The sequence below is a fragment of the Podarcis erhardii genome (assembly GCF_964252035.2).
Source record: "Podarcis erhardii genome assembly, chromosome: 5".
Classification (NCBI taxonomy): Eukaryota; Metazoa; Chordata; class Lepidosauria; order Squamata; family Lacertidae; genus Podarcis; species Podarcis erhardii.
In genome coordinates this window covers 19056773-19076369 of record NC_138509.1, presented here as the reverse complement: position 1 = coordinate 19076369, position 19597 = coordinate 19056773, and the positions used below count along the sequence as shown (strand labels likewise).

Below are 19597 nucleotides of genomic sequence, written 5' to 3'. Positions count from 1 at the left end.
CTCTCAGGAAGGAAGCACTGAGAGTCAGTAGTCAAGATATCCTGGCCTGTCTTTTTCTAGGAGCTTTCCAACAAGGGTAAGCCACACGTCCCTACCTTCGTAAAGCTGAAAGCAATGAGATTATTTTAACTAGCTGCTTGAACTTACAACCAGCATCCACTCACAAGGCTGCGAGGGAAGTTTCAGACAGGTGGGACAGACAGATCAAAGCCAATATCAGAGGCAACATTGCAATGGAATCTGTACAATGTGCATTGGGTTATCCCTCTCCTTGGAGCTTAACTTAAAAGTCACAGAAGCCTTCAGAAAGAAGTAAGCAGCAATCAATGTGCACCAGAATAGAGAGATTATATTTTAAGAGGCCACAACAAATGGAGTAACATTAAGGGACCTATCACTCAGGCATTATCTGAAAAGAGCTCCTTTGTCAAACCTTGCATAGACCCATCACATGACCAAGACCTTATAACTTATGACCCCTGTCATAAATTATTGCAACAGTGTTAGCAACTGGTATCCCTGGGCAGCTGCCAGCACCTTGGTACATTGGCAGAGGCCAGTGCTAATTCCTGTCCTGGTTTCCCTTTAATTTTTTCTTTTCGGGGGCGGGGGGGGGGACATACAATGGGCAGTGCTAGGCAACCACAGCTAGGCCCCATTTACTTTCCTCAATGTGGCATTAACTCTGGGGTATTGTGGGACATTTAAATGGCAGCTCGAATTGACTGCCTGGTGCACTGCTGTCAAGTAAACACACAAGGCCCACTGAAAAGGGGGACGACTAGGAAGTACTTTGCACAGAGTTCTCTAGGACCTAGGGCTACCAGCCAATTAAGTAATTTCTATTGAGTGCCTGCATTTTAACCAATTAAGCTTTTAACTCTAAGTGTATTGGCTTATATCTTGCATTTTGTTCAGTACGTTAGCTATCTTCAGTACAACAGTACATGTCAGTAACAAAGTCAACCTCAAAAAACAAGTATACCTTTAATGCAATGCCCCACCTGTTCAAAATGTATTTTCAGAGATTAAAGATGATTATGATAATCAGAGATTAAAGCTGATTATGATAATCTAAAGCTAATTAATCTATAACTTCAGCCCAAGCTAAATATCAATAAATTCCACTCTAAAACTACCTTAAGATATAAAAAAATAGAGAGAAATTTCTACACCAGGGATTGGGTTGCCAACCTTTTTTGGGGGACCATGGGCATATTTGCAACCTGGAGAATTGGCAGTCAAGAACACATTGCAACCCATATTCTATTGGCTGCAATGCAATGCTTTGTACAGGCTCAGAGCTATACTTGCCTACCCAACTTTCACCCCCCACAGCTTCACATGTGGTGTCATTGTTGCTAGGGTGCCAGTGTAGGTCACAAATGGCCTATAAGCCAATGTGACATCAGCCAAGATCAGCTAGAAACCATTACTCCTTTGGTGGGTGAAGAGAAAGGCAGAGACTTAAAAATGAGAGAAAGGAGTTAACAGGTCAAGAAGGAAGGGATTGTTCAGCTTGCTCTGGAAGGAAGCAGAGAAGGAAGCCTAGTTCTCACTTAAGGTAGTTAACCTGTTTTTAACTTTTCCCATTTGGGACTGTAGGGGTTCTCATGTAGCTGAATACTCTTATCCTTCACATATAAAACTAGTGTGATGGTGAGAAGACTTAGGTTGCAACCCTTTCTCCTGAGAAATTAATCCTCTGTGTTTATGGTTCCACATGGGTTTCCATGTGTAAGAGGCTCCATTTACAGTGGTACAGCTTAGACTAAATTTACCCCTCAGTAAGAACTTGGTGGAGCAATGAGGCAGAACAGCAGGTTGGACTGCAGAACGAATTAGGGGGAGGAAGTTGGGAGCATTGCTTGATCTTAAGAGCTCTGGCTGGCAACTGGTTTTTAAAAATAGGAGATATATTTTCAATTGTGCATTCAGTCAATTAAGCATGAGAGATAAAGGGACAGCGATATTGGCTACATTTACACTTCACTGCATGCCAAACACAGGCAAACTTCTCTTTGGACCACCCACCCTGCAGCAAGCAGTGACGCAACATCAAATTCTGAAATGCAGGCACTCTTCATGGCAATTCCCATAGCCACATCCCTTCTTATACAACAAAAAAGGGAAGTTTTGAGCAATGTAAAGTTTGAGCAATAAGGAAGAGCAACAGGATTGCTGGGAAGAACTACTAGTCACGAAGACACAGGGGAACATCTGCAAACTAGAGGCTATCCTTACCCGACATGGCACTTTTAAGAATTTTTCTTCAGAAATCTTGTGAACCAGTGAGATAAAGGATTTTTCACCCATTCTCCCCACCGTGTTTGTGGATACGTCATAAGAAAGATTGTAAGAACTGCTTCCATGGGGATTAATTTAGACCATTTCCGCTCTGCTAAGCGTCAGCTGATCTGCTCAGCTTCTTTGGTGGGTTTCTCTCCAAGAAAGATTGGCAAATCCTGCTCAGGGACATGACATCATAAACCACACTGTGAAATTAAGTGGTGACACTCAGTCCCTGCTCTCCCACACCACGGAGTGTGAGCTGCAGCAGAGTCATTCCACCTCTCAAGTACTCATTATCTGGCATTGCCCAAGGCTTGGCTCATACAGGAGAGAGAATAGCTGAGGTAGGCTAAAGAGACATTCACAATGCTTCTTGCCACTCATGCCCAGCCCTTGATTTGGGTCTTGGAGGCCCTTCAAGGCTCTACCAAATAGTCTGTTCACTGGGGGGGGGGGCGGAAATAAGTCAAATTGTTTTTAGCCTGCGTCATGAATTTCAGAGCTTCTTGGACTTGGAAGGTACCAGTTGCCTAGTCCCCTCCCAATCAGGTTCTTTTGCTGGGAACACGTAGTCCTGCCACATTTCTGCATCAAGTATAATAAGATAATTCAATTACTCCCAGTGCCTCATATGAGATGACCATAGATTCTCTGCATAAGTCACTCCTCTGGACATGCCTCCTCCCACATGGGCCACACATCTTGAACAGTGACCCAGGAAGAAGAAGAAGAAGAAGAAGAAGAAGAAGAAGAAGAAGAAGAAGAAGAGGAGGAGGAGGAGGAGGAGTAGTAGTAGTAGTAGTAGTAGTAGTAGTAGTTTGGATTTGATATCCCATTTTATCACTACCCTAAGGAGTCTCAAAGCGGCTAACAATCTCCTTTCCCTTCCTCCCCCACAACAAACATTCTGTGAGGTGAGTGGGGCTGAGAGACTTCAGAGAAGTGTGACTAGCCCAAGGTCACCCAGCAGCTGCATGTGGAGGAGCAGGGAATCAAACCTGGTTCACCAGATTACGAGTCCACTGCTCTTAACCACTACACCACACTGACTCTCTTTTCATGCAGAAACTCCATGGGGCAGGTTCTTCTGAAAGCGTGCAAAATCCATACCGTTACACACACTAAATTCAAACATTTTTTCAGGTATTAAGATAAAGAGTGCCTCCTGTATTAATTAACATTCCCCATGGGAAAAACTATCTGCATCAGTGTTCGTGGCTAAAATGTTTAATAGATTCAAGCATCTACATCAAAAAAACAATCTCAAAGAGGTTACAATGGATATAATAACTAATGACACTAATGACAAAATAAAAACAAATAAGTCACCAAAGCCAGATGGCATTCACTCCCAAAGCTTTTCCGAAGGAACTCAAATACTAAAGTGTAGATATTGTAACAACACAACAAAAATCATTCGTCTCTTTAAAAAAACACCTTTGACCTTTCTCAAAAGGAGCCCAAGTATGTTTGTTGTGTTCAAAGTAATATATTTCATAGGGATCCTGGAAATAGCATGAAATAAAGTGCAAAAGGATACAACCTAGGATACAAAAAGTTGCTGGTGGGGCTTATACCAGCTTTCATTACCCCGGGGAGGAGATTTTGCGTTGGGTTCAGATATGAGAAACCAGGTACAAATCTCTACTCAGTTATGAAACTTAAGGGTAGACAGGAACAAATCACCCTCACAATGGAATTCAAGACATTGCTTCTCAGAATTAAGTCCCCCTGGTATCAATGGAGCTTGCACCCTGCTAAGTAAGTGCAGAATTGCAGCCTTAATCCACCTGTCACGTGTGTTGAGTAGATGAAAAGATGTAGCTTCATACAAACGACCCCAAATTCCATGGACAATGAATGTATAAAAATATAAGTATTTTATAAGGGTATCTGAAGAAGTGTGCATGCACACGAAAGCTCATACCTAGAACTAACTCAGTTGGTCTTTAAGGTGCTACTGGAAGGAATTTTTTTATTTTATAAAAATATAAGATAATGTAAAGCTCACAGGAAATAAAAATCAAGAACTGCATGGCCTGCCACAGTGAAAAGGGCAAATTCAGTGTCAGGAATTATTAGGTAACAAGCATCATAATGAATTCAATGAGGTAAGTGGGTATAGTGTTACAGCCTAAAAAACCACAGCAATTTTATTTATTTTTAAGACTACCTTGCTATGTTTTTAACTATTTTTTTTTTCATATTGTCAGCTGCCTTGAGCATTGTTTTAATTGTGGAAAAGCGGTAAACAAATAAAATGATGGTGATGATAACTGTAAACATGAAAAGAGACAAAATATTTTCTAATTCCTTTTCCTTGGATAGATGTATTTTTTGTTGTTGTTGTGAATATGTATGTGTTTTAACTTGTACTGAATAAAATTTATTAAAATAAAATTTAAAAAAAAATATGATGGTGATGATGATTTACTTTCAGTTTAGAGATTCAGTCCACTCCCTGCCCCTAACCCTGCAAGGTGACTAAGCAGGACATGATAAGAGTTTAGAAAGGTATAAACAGTGGGTGCAAAAAGGCTTTTCACTCTCACAGCACTAGAACATGGACTGGAGTCATCCAGTGTAACTGACTGACAGTACAGGGGTCAGGAAAGACAGAAGAAAGTGCTTCTTTGCACAATGCACAATTACTGCATTTTTTGCTCTATAAGACTCACTTTTTCCCTCCTAAAAAGTAAGGGGAAATGTGTGTGCGTCTTATGGAGCGAATGCAGGCTGCGCAGCTATCCCAGAAGCCAGAACAGCAAGAGGGATCGCTGCTTTCACTGCGCAGCGATCCCTCTTGCTGTTCTGGCTTCTGAGATTCAGAATACTTTTTTTCTTGTTTTCCTCCTCCCAAAACTAGGTGCGTCTTGTGGTCTGGTGTGTCTTAAAGAGCGAAAAATATGGTAACTTACAGAGTTCACTACCACAGGGTGCAGCAATGGCCACTAGCTTAGATGGCTTTCAAAAAGTATTAGACAAGTTCGTGGAAGATAGGCCTGGCAATGCTCATTAGCCAAGATAATTAAATGCAACTTCTGTGTTCAGAGACAAGTGTATATTTGAATAGTTGCTGCTGCAGAACTAACAGAAGGCGGCTGTTGTCTTTATGGAAGGTCTTGACCCTTTTAGACCACAAACCTATACAGTGGTGCCCCGCAAGACGAACGCCTCGCAAGACGGAAAACCCGCTAGACGAAAGGGTTTTCCGTTTTGGAGGTGCTTCGCAAAACGAATTTCCCTATGGGCTTGCTTTGCAAGACAAAAATGTCTTGCGAGTTCCTGCGGTTTTTCTCCTTTCCCCCCCCCTTTTTCTAAGCAGCTAAGCCACTTATCAGCTGATCCGCTAAGCTAATAAGCCGCTAAAAGCCGCTAAAAACCGCTAAACCGCTAATAGCGCTAATCCACTAAGCCGTCAATGGGCTTGCTTCGCAAGACGAAAAAATCGCTAGACGAAGAGACTCACGGAATGGATTAATTTCGTCTTGCGAGGCACCACTGTAACTTGCGTACCTTGGAGTAAAGCCTCATTTTGGGCTCCCTTAAAACATCTGACTGGCGAGTGCTGAAAACATTATGGTGGACCTTTGGTCTGATCCAGTAAAGCAATCAGAAGGATGAATGCCAGATTTAAACAGCTTTCCAGATTAATATATTTAGGGCTTAGTTTTAGATGTTATACCAAACCATGGTGTTTACTAACCATAATTTATTTTTCCCTACTCAACAATCCAGCTTCTAGGTTCAGATACCTCTAAAAGCAGAGTAGTGGCTGTAACTATGGTTTGTCAATTCAGACAGCATAACAAACCATAGTTAGCACAAACCCTAGTTTACTATTCTGGTTTGTCCACTGAATGAAATCGAATCATCATACTAAACTATGAAGCTCCCCTAACCCTAGCTTGACATGTTTTCTCAGCTGAGCCGTTGCGATTCCTAAAACAGTCTGAAATTTCTTGAAGGACTGACACCCTCTCCTGCTTTGGAGCATGGGGATTCCTTGGCTGCTGTGCTGATGGGGCTCTCAGAAACAAGGAAGAGCAGGGAAGGTGCTCTCCAGACAGTGGAGAAGCAGGGTCTTGGTAACTACCAATTTTAGATTGGCTACTAAGGCCAACCAAAAGTTGTGGAGTCCTCATTTTAGCAATAAAGGTGGACAAAATGTAGCAGTAGAAAACCTGAATGTGACTGGAAAAGTGGAAGAAGAGGCAGCTAGTTATGTAGAGAAGAAAATGAACAGCAATTCCTTCCCCTAAACCTGCTGTTTAAGAAAAAAAACTCCCAGGTTCATGTGCATCTCATAATATAAGATTGGAATGACGGGGCAGTCGTGATATAGTCAATACCACAAGTCTTGGGGCATTTAACCTACTCAGGCTGTATCTGGTAGGGAGGGAAAAGTGTCCACCTGTCCCAAGATCCTATCCTGCTCTGGAATTTCCTCCACCACCTCCCAATTTAAGGTACCTGCATCGTCAAAGGGGGGCCTTCCCCATAGATTAAGAACCATTAGATGAAGACACACACACAAAAAGTAAGTGTTACGTGTAAGGAAGAATAATGAAACATGCAACCTTGATTTTGTTACTTTCTGGGCAAGAGGTATTATATTAAAAATCCTTGCAAACAAAAAACGCAGCAGCAGCTTTGACAGTCAAATACTTTTATCAAAATAAGAAGCTATACAAATCTTTGTACACTTATTCTTATCAGCAGAAACCAACTGTCATAACTTTCACAACCAGCAAGCAACTCTTCATCTTTAAACGTTTCTGAAATCAAGTGTCTGTTTCTGACCAAAAGCAAACTGCACTCGTCTTACATAAGTCATTAACAACACGGTAACATTATCTTTGTCATACATAAATTATAGTGCATCTTCAAGGTAAGACAAGCTCCTTTAATTTGATTGCGCTTATTCCATCTTTACACACATGCTAAACGTTTCCTAAAATTATCACAAGATAAAAATGTCTGCCAACATCCATCTTTCTGAGCTTAAAAGAAACAAACAAACATTCACAATTCATTATGTTTGGCAGAACTACCACACACCCAACCAAAATCATGTTGTCAGACCTATTTCCCAAGCAGCAGATGACAGGGGTAAAAACAGGAAACAGGAGCATGTATTGGTTTCAGAGCCCAAGTACCAAGCCTGACTTGGAAATATTCCTGACCTGACCTGGTTTATTGGAGGAAGGAGAGTTCCTTAGCAGTTCTCATCTTTTGGCCAGAGCAGAATTGGGACACAGGCTCAATCTCTGCTCAGGTCACCAGTTCAAGTCCACGTTGGAAAATCTGCGCAAACTGAGAACATGTGCAGAGGTTACTGCACATTGCCTGGTCTCCAGGTGATGTCCAAGAATTAGCATAAGAGCATCAGGTAGCATACTTGTAACCCAGTCAGGGTATACATCCTCACATCTTAGGAGACATGAATTTTGCCCAGCCAGTATGGAATCTATGCATATCATTTAGGCCAAAGGAAGCTAAGCTGTGATGCTGTTGTACTCCCATGAGCCCTGCCAGCATAATCAATGGTCAAGAACAATGGGAGTGGTGGTCCATCCACAGGTCAAGACACTCCCAATCTGGGGAATGCACAAAATACATCTGATTTCTGTACATTCTCCACCATCCACTAGTTCATTTGACTTCAACATTTTCAGACCCAAGACCTACTTATAACCCAAACATGCATGTGGGAACCTATTAATCTTTTACCATATATTTGCATGGTGGTAGTGCTCCTGTTAGGGACGCGGGTGGCGCTGTGGGTAAAACCTCAGCGTCTAGGACTTGCCGATCATATGGTCGGCGGTTTGAATCCCCGCGGCGGGGTGAGCTCCCGTCGTTCGGTCCCAGCTCCTGCCCACCTAGCAGTTCGAAAGCACCCTTAAGTGCAAGTAGATAAATAGATACTGCTTTATAGCAGGAAAGTAAACGGCGTTTCCGTGTGCTGCGCTGGTGCAGGCAGCTTCGTCACGCTGGCCACGTGACCCGGAAGTGTCTCTGGACAGCGCTGGCCCCCGGCCTCTTAAGCGAGATGGGCGCGCAACCCCAGAGTCGGTCACGACTGGCCCGTACGGGCAGGGGTACCTTTACCTTTACCTTTAGTGCTCCTGTTGCGACCCACCAACTGAAGACCAGTGCATTGGTGGCTTTCTATACAGTCTGGACAATTTGGAACATTTCTTGTTCGCATTTCAGTCTATATATTAATATTCCTTAATATGCCTATGTATATTTCATTACTAAAATACTAATCAAAAAGACAAATGTATAAGGATAAATTAGACTAAAGATTGTTGCCTGTCTCATGCTACACATTATTGCCTGATTCATGGGAAACATTGTTTTATGCCCAGGAGGAGGAGAGAAGTATCTGCTTCTGATTTTAAACTAACCACAGTGTGTTAGTGAAAACAAGACAGAATCTGAATATCAGGACGCCCTCTTGGTGCCTCTATACCATAGGTCTGTGGAGTGGATGGCCACCAGAGACGGGGCCTTCTCTGTGGTGATCCCATGGTTTTGGAACTTCCAATAGTTCAGATCTATAACACGTGAGGGTTTGGGGAAGGTCCTAAAGACTTGCAATTTTTCTATGTTTTTAGAGGTTCTTCTTTTAATCTGTAAGATGTCTTGAGTCCCATCAAGGAAAAAGGCATCGGATAAAGTTGTTGTTGCTGCTGCTGCTGTTGTTGTCTGAACAGCAGGAAACCATGATTTCCTACAACAACAGAACTGAGTCCCTGTGTTTGTGCTTAACCAGTATTTTGCTACTTTTAACAATATTAATGGGATACTTCATTAAGGTGCAATTACATGATGTTGTTTTACAGCCGGCTTGTTTCCAAACTATGATTTGCTAAGAAATAGTTATGGTAGAGTCCGTTTTAGGATCGGGGGGGGGGGAATCAGTGTAGGATCACCTCTCAGTCCCTACTTTATGTTAGCCTTTCAGGGAGCAATGAGTGTCATGGACAATGGAAAGACAAAACGTATACCCTTCCCATTTCAAAACGAATACAGTGTCTGAAAGACTGGTTGTGATTCCCACAAGGTGGCTAGGCTGGCAAGAGCAAGTACTACCTGAATGTTTTCCTACTCCAGCAAAGCAGGCTTGGAGCAAACAGTAATGTCTCTGACCTTGTAACAGATATCAAGTGGGGAGGAACTGAATGCTGCCTCTGAAAGGGAGATAAGATTCCAGTGCCAAGCAGGGAGCAAATCACAGAATGGGTGGTGTGTGATTTCAGCAAGCCAGGCTATAAAGGACTGCAGAAAAGATGTCCTCGTATGAGGACATCTGTTTTATAAATCAGCTTTCCACCAACCCCCGACATAAATGTTTAGCTGGAGGAAAATCAAATTCCTTATGCAGACAAACTGTCAGGATTGTCAGCCATGATCAAGCATCAACCACAAGCCCTCCTCACAAAGGCTGCATATCTGCAGAAAACCATACAGGTCTTCTAAAGCCCAAGAACCTTTGCCCCATGTACCGTCACCACCCTTTCTGGTCCCAGTATAAACTTCTCCTTCCCGTGGGCAGACTTTAGCCTGATCTATGCATGCAGTGGAAGTGAGGAACTATAAACCTAAGGTGATAGAGTGGACTGTGCCACTTCAGACTGCAGTGTTTTTTCTCTTTTTTATTGCAGCATTTTTTTTTATTATTACTATTATTGCCTGTCCAGAAGAATTCCCTGAAAGCAAAATTAACAAGCCCAAATCTCCCAAGACAGCAAGGAGTACTCTAACACAGCTATCCCTCTGCTATGCTAGTCCCGCCCCCCCCCGGCACTTTAAAATCTTTCATTCTTAAAGTCAGCAGAGGTAGCAAACATTTAAAAGTAACAAAATCATTCTGATTCTTACTACAAAAAAAGCCCAAGCAGGCCAGCACTGTGTCCATGGATTACAGCTCCTGAGGGTATCACTGATCCTCTTCAAGGAAACCATGGAGAAAGAAAGTGAGAACTGTGTGTGCGCTGCGCTAGTTTCCTCCTTGGAAGAAGATACTGGAGTATTGAATAGCAACGTTGCAATTATTATTTCATTTACGGCATCCACTTCCAATCTAAAGTGGCATAGTCTGTCCTACCCTGCATTCTGCTACTTGTGTAACGGAGCAAGGCCATTGTCAGCACAACTGCACACCTATTTGCAGGCCTGCAGGCCACCAAGCTGACCACAACACCATAGTCTTGCTTGGCCTGATCATGAAAACCTACCCCCAGTCACCCACCCAGTTTCCCCCCCGTTCTATGAAATAGCAAAATCAGATTCATTAAGGTGTTCTGTGGGGAGGCATGCAGCTTAGTGGGACACAAGATGTGCAGGCATGACCTCCAATCTTTAATTTGCATATTCCTACAATATCTATGCAAATTTAGGTTATTCCTATTTTATGAACTGCAAACCAAGGCAGATATACAGGAGGTTTTCAAATGGACCAAGCCTTCCTAGTGGTGCAGCCACAAAACCAATAGCACATATGGTTCAAATTGGATGGGGGACCCCGTGTTGAGATTGCTGCACTGCAGGGCGTTGAACTAGATGACCCTTGAGATCCCTTACAATTCTATGTGGACCTCATTCATATACAGTGGTACCTCGGGTTACATACGCTTCAGGTTATATACGCTTCAGGTTACAGACTCCGCTAACCCAGAAATATTACCTCGGGTTAAGAACTTTGCTTCAGGATGAGAACAGAAATTGTGCTCCGGTGGCGCAGCAGCAGCAGGAGGCCCCATTAGCTAAAGAGGTATCACTCGAGTTAAGTACTTAATTCGCTCCAGAGGTCCGTTCTTAACCTGAAACTGTTCTTAACCTGAAGCACCACTTTAGCTAATGGGGACTCCTGCTGCCGCCGTGCTGCCTCTGTGCAATTTCTGTTCTCATCCTGAAGCAAAGTTCTTAACCCGAGGTACCACTGTATTAACCATGAGTGTCAAGACGCATGCCAGCACCTTCACAGAGAAGACATTCTACACATATAATTCTTGCACAAGGTAGCCAATAAGATGCCCTCCTGATGCTGGAAAGCAATTCCCATCAGCTGAAGGATAATGGGAGATGCAGCTCTAGACATCTGGAAGATACCACAGTGGCTATCCCTGTCCTAGGGTTTAAGAACATCAGAAGAGGCTGTGCACCGAATTTCTCCTGTTGGGGAAAGGACAAATTCTGCTGTTTGGAACAGGATCATTCTAGTAGTGGCACTGCAGCTGTGGAATTTCCTCCCCAGGGAAACCCACCAGGCTTTCACTCACTGTACAGTTTTAGGCAGCTTGGAAAAATATTTTTGTTCACTTAGATCTTTACTTCATGAATGCTTTTATTAGGCTATGTTTTTGCTATTTGGGCACCTGTATTTGTTGATTTTATATTCATCTTCATGTTTAGCCAGTTATTGGTTTAATCTGCATACCCTCTTAAGAATGCACATGTAAAAAAAATGGATTGTGAGAAAATTAAGAGCTGATTAGTGTTCCGTACTGCTCTTGAAATTACTTGGAAACATGTTTTATTTCTTCTGTGCTATAAAACACTTATTTGCTTGTTGGGGTTTTTTTTGGAGGCATGTGCGAGACCAAATTTCAGAACCCACTCCTCCTACAACCAGTGTTCCTTGAGGAAAGCATTGCCTAAAGTTGTATTCACAGTTAGGAAGCATTTTTAAAATACAACCTAACTCTGATCTGAAACCATTTCCCCCACTGCTTTTTTCTCCTTCACTTGATGACAGTAGTAAACAAATCTTCAGACTGAACAGTGGTCTGGTGAGCTTCCTGAAACCCAAACAGGAGGAACTCTCTCATTCAAAGGAGTACAGTACTGCAGCAAATTTCAAAGATTTCTCTCTGCATTCTTGGCCACTCACCTGAGGACCCCTTCATGTAACTAGAACAGCTAAAGGAAGCTGTAGGATGCTCATGCTAACTTCTAGCCATGTCAATCCCAATGCCATGCCCTTTCACATACAAGAACGGCCATGGCTTGATTTCCCTTTTTTGGCATGTCACTGGAAGTCTAGCTGTAGGTTCACAATGCCATGCCAAAAAGCTGATCCAGGCTGTATTCAATGGCGGTTGTGTGCACACAATTGCCTCACCACAAGCTGATGCCACTGGGAGTCGGTGTGAGTAGACGGGAAATCGTTGCTGCCAGAGGATGAACCCATCATGTGAACACCATGCAGTTGTTAAGAACATAAAATCCCAAACCCCAACAAGCTTTGGATAACCAGTGCTGGCTGCATTTTTGTCCCACTATAGATGGTGCTGGAGTAGACACTTGAGAGACCTGTGGACTGAAAGATCAAACCAATCCATTCTGAAGGAAATCAGCCCTGAGTGCTCACTGGAAGGACAGATCCTGAAGCTGAGGCTCCAATACTTTGGCCACCTCATGAGAAGAGAAGACTCCCTGGAAAAGACCCTGATCTTGGGAAAGATGGAGGGCACAAGGAGAAGGGGACGACAGAGACGAGATGGTTGGACAGTGTTCTCAAAGCTACCAGCATGAGTTTGACCAAACTGCGGGAGGCAGGAGTGCCTGGCATGCTCTGGTCTATGGGGTCACGAAGAGTCGGACACAACTAAACGACTAAATAACAAGCAACTCCACAGATGTGACTAGATGCAAAGGAGACGAGAGCTTCTGTACCATTAACAACTAAGTAGAAGAGCATTTAATCAGGTGCATCTCTCTGCCCACACCTGGGCATTGCAAGGCACACCTTCCCACCCCAACTTCTTTTTCATCAACTATTTCTCCATGCTCCTAGCAGCATATATGATGTGACCCACAAATGATCCTGCAAGGTATGTCAAGCTGAGCAATAGCAACTGACACAAGGTGAGCTGCATGACTGAGAAAGGAATCTGAGCCCAGGTCTCCTTGGGCTGACACTAAAGTCACATCCACACCATACATTTAAAGCACTGTTATACCACTTTTAGCAGTCACAAAGAATACTGGGCACTGTAGTTTGTTTAGGGTGCTACCCTCACAAAGCTACAATTCCCAGCACCTTTAACAAACTACAGTTCCTAGGATTCTCCATGAAAGTTAAAAGTGGTATAATAGTGTCTTAAATGTAAGGTGTGACATAACTCTTAAAAGCCCCACTGTCCTTTGCATCTGATCACCCAATATGGGGAGATGGGGAGAGAGGGCATTTCCCTCCCTTCTTAGCCAGAGCTGTGACCAAATCCCATTTTAATAATCTAAAGCAAAACTCACCTCTACAGATTTTCCCCAATGAAATTATCTTTGACAGTCCCAGGGAAACCATAGATTCATATTCACAGAGTGCATAATATATAAGCACATTCACTTGGTCAATACATTAATACCAAGAAGTTATTTTCTGCTGTCCTCTGACCCATATATTTTCACCTAAACTGAAAACAAAGCCAATCAAATTAGCTCAAGTACTTTTTTAGTCATTGCACTCACTCAATTCATTAATTGTATATGTACATCAAAGTGCATACATTTCTTTATGTGGGTAAAGTTACGTCTTGCTCCTCCAACTCCCAAGAGTTCCTAGGGTGCCACTCAAAACAAATGCAATGCAATCTTCCACTGGTGGGCCTTTAGCAGAGATGGCAACATGTTTTATAATGGTTGTTGTTCTGCCTCTGCTTGCAGATTCTAATTAACTAAACTGTTGCAAACTTATTTATCTTAATGAACCATTTAAGATGCCAAAAATGTATGTGGGGTGGCGGGTCCATTGAAAAACAGCTTGGGCGTAGCAGCTACCACTACATCTAAAGAGACTTTTCAAAACCTCCTGACAAGAGAGACCCAAGCTTAGGAATAATAAAATCCAAAGAACCCATTTTTGAGACCTATGATACCTCCATCTTTCTGGTCATCAAATGTCAGAGCTCAAAACCCCACAGGATTACAAAATTTGACAGTGGAGAATCATTCAGTACAAATAAAGCAGGTGTGGTAAGACCAGTAGTGCCTCATCCCATTATTGTACTGAGAGAGTGAAAAGTATATATGGTCCCAGGTTTGCATCAATGTAGCTATCCTATTATTTGAAACACATAGTAAAACTGCACAAGACCTTACAGTCTCGCTCCACAGGGCTTCCACTGATGCAGTCCCCCTCCTCCCCCCTCAAACACTTGAAGAAGGGGAGGTGCAAGGAGTATCACAAAAATCTTTGAGAACTCTGGCAGTGGAAGAAGCATTACATCAAGAGCAAATCTAACACACCGGAAAAAAATTCTGAGTAGAAACATATGTAGCAGAATTTTACTACTTAGAATTCCATAGTAACCCCTCTTGGGTGAGGGGGGGGGGGGGAGATGATCCACAGAAGACACTTGTGTCTTGCCTTTCAGCAAGATACACAGCATTATTCATTTTGGTTTGCCCAGCATGATCTTAAAAGTGTGCACAGGCTTAAATCTTGCACAGCAACAAACTTAACACACTTTTGTTGCTTATGCAGCAACAAACTCCTTTTGGAGAAAAATTTCTTTCAGGATGCATATTGGACACACTAAGCGATACTCAGTTAATACCAAGCTCAGTAATATTATTAAAGTTGGTTTTTTTTGCTTTTTTACAAATGTCAAGTGTTAGGGACCACAAGCACTGCAAATCAATGGGATTCTCTCCTAAGTTTCCTCATCAAGTAAGACATTAAAGTCAATTGCCCTTTTACAACGAAAGCAAAATCTTCCCTTCAAGATGAAATCATTTAAAAGACTGTCTTTGTTTATGACAGATATCCAGATCTGGCAACTAAACCCTGTTTTCCACAGAATGTTGGTTTTCTGGTGTTGCTTTCTGCCTTTTTTATTTTTATTTTTTTTGCTAGTGGGGGGACAGGGAAGAAAACCTGAACAAAGAAGATTTGAAAGAACCCAAGCTAATTTCTAGGTTTGAAATCACCAAATGAGCCAGTAAAGCAAATGAAAACAGCTTGTAGTGGCTGGAAATTGTTTTTAAAAGTTTTGGGCCCAGTCTAGTAATTATTACACTCATGATAGCCTATTCTTGTTTAAGATCCCTCCCCTCAAGAAGATTCAAACCTTACACAGCTTTTTTAAAAGTGTCCTGCACCCCCTCCCCCAATAGCCTCCATACTCTGAAAACGATCAACCAAATGCTTGCAACCAGTCTGAAAGTCACACGTGCTCCATTGCAAGACCTTGCTTTCAATGTGTCTTTTGTTTGATGGCTGGTGTTTCAACATCCTCGATCTGAACAGAAAAAGGTCAGCCCTAGTCTTCTGGCATTCATAAACCTGAATCAGGCCCTGCCAAAGGAAGATTGATGTTGTAGTAAATTTGCCTTGATCAAAAGCAGGGACAGTTGGAGGCAGAAACCAACTTTGCAAGATGAATCTCAATTCTCTCCTAAAGGGAGAGACAATAATGCTTAGAAGCATGTGGTTTAGCTAGACCCTTCAACAAAACCTTTCCCTCAGTGATATGTGCATATGTAGATTTGGGGGGGGGGCATCTACAACAGATTTGCAAATAGGTCTACACTTTTCTTTATAAGCCAAACACACAGACCTGTGTCAATCACTTATAGCTTAAAAGGAAAGTAGCAAGGAGGAGATCTTTCTCAAAACTTTCCTGGATGGTCACAGCCACATTTTTAAAATAATATAAATAAGAAGTTTCTCCTGTAGAACTTTAAATTTTTTAAAGATGCAGGAACAAATACTTCACAGCAGCCTTGCAAACATTCACTGAAGCTACCAGCCTGTCTAAAAACATTCCTGCCTTAGACGTTTGTGGCCAAAGAAGAATGAGAGCCAATCTTTAAAAAGCTTCCCTGTCTGATCTCTTGGAGGCATTTCTTACTCACCAGAGGCATTTAGGCAAGTGGCTATTTACAAGCCTGGGTACACTAACTGGGGAAGTAATATAACTTAAACCACCCATACGTCAAGCCGCTAGTCCTCATTGTTGATGGTTTGTTTGTTGCTTTATTCCCAAGGCAGGCCACATTTCCTTTTATGATATACATCCTCACAAGTACTCTTGGAGAAAAGGTAACGCTTTGAGGGAAAAGCAGCAGAAGCCAAGAGACAGCAACCTAATCCAGCAAGTCCACGGCTGAGCTTCCACTTGAACCTTGGTCCAACTCTAACCCTTTTAAGGCTAGCACCAGGCTGGGCTTCCATTATCCCAATAATCCTCCCTTGTAAACTCCACCCCCCGCCCCCCAAATATCTAAAAGGTAATCATTACAACTTGGTGGAGGTGACTCCATCATTAACCTTTCCAATTCCAAAGGCCAAGTCCCATATTGCAGTTTAAAGGTGAGCTATGAGTTGCTAAACATGCTTAAAAGAAAAAAACTGGCAGCTGGAAGCCCCACTTATCTAGAACTTGGGGCGCCAGAGCTTTGAACAGGCTTTTTGCCCTTTCAAATTTGATAAGCCCATTGCCTCACTGAGGCACACACTTGTATTCACGGTGCCTAAATAGCCATTTCATATTTGAAAGAAAGCACAGCTAGGTAGCACCCCAAGACTATACCCAGGCATTCATCTCTTCCCCCACCCCTCTACTCCTATTCCTGCTCTCTTACTGTCTCCTGGAAACCTTTGAGAGGGCATTTGTTCAAGCTGCCAAGTTAAATCCTCCACTCTCATGTCAGTCTGGGTGGGGGGAGCAGTCAGAACACCCAGCGTCTCTTAGGCCTGTTGAAGTCAATGCACAGATACACACTATTACTTTGGCCCTGGAGAATCATTAAGCCCTTTCAGATCAGTAACTAAAGACCAGCATGTATATACAGTGCAGAAAAGCAGACTGTGGTGATGACAGGGGGCTGAGACTTTAAAAACTGGCTACCGTCTCAATTCCCTCTGTGACTGCAGGCTTACACATTTCCCAGCTGCACAGACTGTAGAACCACAATCAGGCAAAGAAAAGAAAATATTGTGTGCGGTTGTTCTCTTCCTCCTCCTCCTCACCATTCCTCAGATATTTAATGATGCTCATAATTATTAAGACAGAAGAAGGCAACAGGCATCTCAGAAGGTCTCCCTCCTACAACCAAAGTTAGCAACCAGATTAGAACCTTCACACGTGCGCCCAACACACACCTATATCCAAAAAAGTTTTCAGGGCAGGCGAAGAAACCCGACCAAGGAACTTTTAGGTCCTCTCCCATTATCTTCCTTTGGAAGCCGGCCTAGGAGACCTGCCCAAAAAGTTCGTGGCCAGGAATCCAAGGCTCAACTCAGATGGCTCCTATTTTTAATGTTTACATTCCTCAAGTGCCTTTTAACTGCCATGTTGCTTTTCGGGGTTTTTTTCTTCCTTGCAGCCAGCTATAGCCCAAACTGCTCTCCCCTGAAAACGATTCCCTCGTTCCCTCTCCGCGCGCCCACCCTCGGTTCACAGTACCAAGAAAGCAGGGGCTAGACGCTTCTCTCCCCCCCCCCCTCCCGCCCGCCACCTTCCTCCACTGGCTTCCTGGACAGATGAACGCGAGAGGGAGGGAGAGACGGGGGAGGCAGAGAGAGAGAGAGAGAGAGAGAGAGAGGTGGGGGGAGACCCTCCCCGCGCGCCCCTCCTGCCCGGCGAGAGAGGCCCCAAGTCCCAACTGGCTTTCAGAATCCAGACACAAGGAATTTGCACTCGCTCCGGCTTCCCACTGCCCGGAAAAGAAGCTCGGCGCCCCCTCCTCCCCCTCCCACCCACCTTTCTTACATCTTCCCCTGCAAACCCTCCTCCGGATCGATCGATTAGGCTCTCGCCGGGGAGGATCTTAAAGGAATCGCCTTTTCTCAAAACCAGTTAGCAAAAGTAAAAAAATAAAATAAAAAGCCGGCCAGGAGGGGAGGAGGGAGGCAAGGAGGGAGGGCAGGGAGAAAGGACAACAAAACAAAACCCCGAACCAGAAGCTCTCCGGATTATTTGAAACCTTCCTTTGTTTTTAGGGCGCAAGATCGCGGCTCCAACCCCTGCCAGTCAAGGGGGCCGAAATTAGGAACGTTGTTTGGGCTCTTCAAACTTGAGACGCGCGCACATAAAAAACACCTTTTCCCGATCTAGATGTATATAATTGTGTAGGTCTCCTTTCTTTTGCACTCATTCCGACCCACCCACGCTCTAACACGCGCACCGCTTTTCGATTCTTTTTTTAATAAAAGCGACCCCCGGTAAACGTCTGGCTTCTTCACGCCTCCCCCCCCCCCATGCTCCCTTCGCAATCGTAAAATAAAGCAAGATATTAATACAGCGAACTAAGATTCAAGTCCACCCGCCTTTTCCCCAGGATCTCCCGGGTTTTGCCTCTGTCTCGCGAACCCCCCACATTGCCAAACGTAGAAACACAAGCTGCCCCTTTAAGAAGTCTTCCCACTGTTTTCCTGGATTTCTTCTTCTCTGCCCCCCGCACCCGCACCCGCGCCGCCGCCGCTTCCAATCTTCACACCAAACATAAAACATATCTATGGATCTCGGTGTATTTCCTTATCTCGCATTTACTTCCATTGTTTCTACAAACCTTGGCCGGAGTACCCCCCACTCCCCTCCCAAAATAAGCACAAGGAGATGTAAATGAACTGAGAGACGAAACTTACCTACAGACTGGGGGGAACGAGCAAGGCTTGCAAGAAGGAGGAAAAAAATCATACGGAAGAAAGCAGGCAAAGCAAAATATTCCCTCTTTCCAGTGGATCTGCTGCAGGTCTGGTTCAGGTGGCTTTTTAAATTTCACTTTTAAAAAATCTCTTATTTCTTGCCTTTAATATATGTGTATATATATATAATCTAAATCTAAAAAAAAACCTCTCACAGACAGTGAAAAGGAGCTCAGTGTTAGTGGGAGAATAAGTGAATCAACTAGCAGAGAGCAGAGCAAGTTGAAGTGTCAAATTACATTGGCTATTTTATTACCAAAGGGCCCTGCTTCTGGCTGTTGGCAAAATCTGTCCCAGATTCCTATCTGAAAGGGAGCTGTCTCTCCTGGAAGGAAGCTTTTTCTCCCTGCATGTGGCTGTCTCCTCTTCCCCCCTCCCCGCCACCCTGCTTCCCACCGCACCTTCTGACCACCTAAAGTTAAAATCTTTAAGAGCCAAGTTGAACAACGCAAATAATTGTCTTTCGAGATTTCCCCCTCCCCTCCCCGCCACCCTCATCAAAGGGAAGAACTTCCTGTCGAGAGAAACGGAGCGCGGCGCGCACACCATTGCCCGACTGTTTATAAAAATTAATGAAGGGGGGGGAGGGAGACACACACACACACACACACACACACACACACACACACACACACACAC

At 43.6% G+C, this 19597-nt stretch overlaps 1 protein-coding gene and 1 long non-coding RNA gene across 12 annotated transcripts in view; one reads left to right on the top strand and one right to left on the bottom strand.

The window, feature by feature from the left end:
• The window catches only part of ZMIZ1 (zinc finger MIZ-type containing 1), a 365870-nt gene extending 346577 nt beyond the window's left edge, over positions 1-19293 (bottom strand). For 7 of the 11 annotated variants that reach the window (XM_081864249.1, XM_081864243.1, XM_081864252.1 and 4 more), the window contains exon 1: positions 18899-19286. The gene's annotated coding sequence lies outside the window, so the exon portion shown is untranslated. Of the gene's footprint in view, positions 1-18898 lie in introns of all 11 variants that reach the window. The other 4 variants (XM_081864253.1, XM_081864256.1, XM_081864248.1 and 1 more) reach the window with 2 other exon arrangements.
• LOC309343219 lies at positions 1352-2318 on the top strand. The gene is made up of 2 exons (XR_014157197.1): positions 1352-1564; positions 2010-2318. It is a non-coding gene; the product is annotated as an uncharacterized lncRNA (long non-coding RNA).
• Positions 19294-19597: the final 304 nt, after the last annotated feature.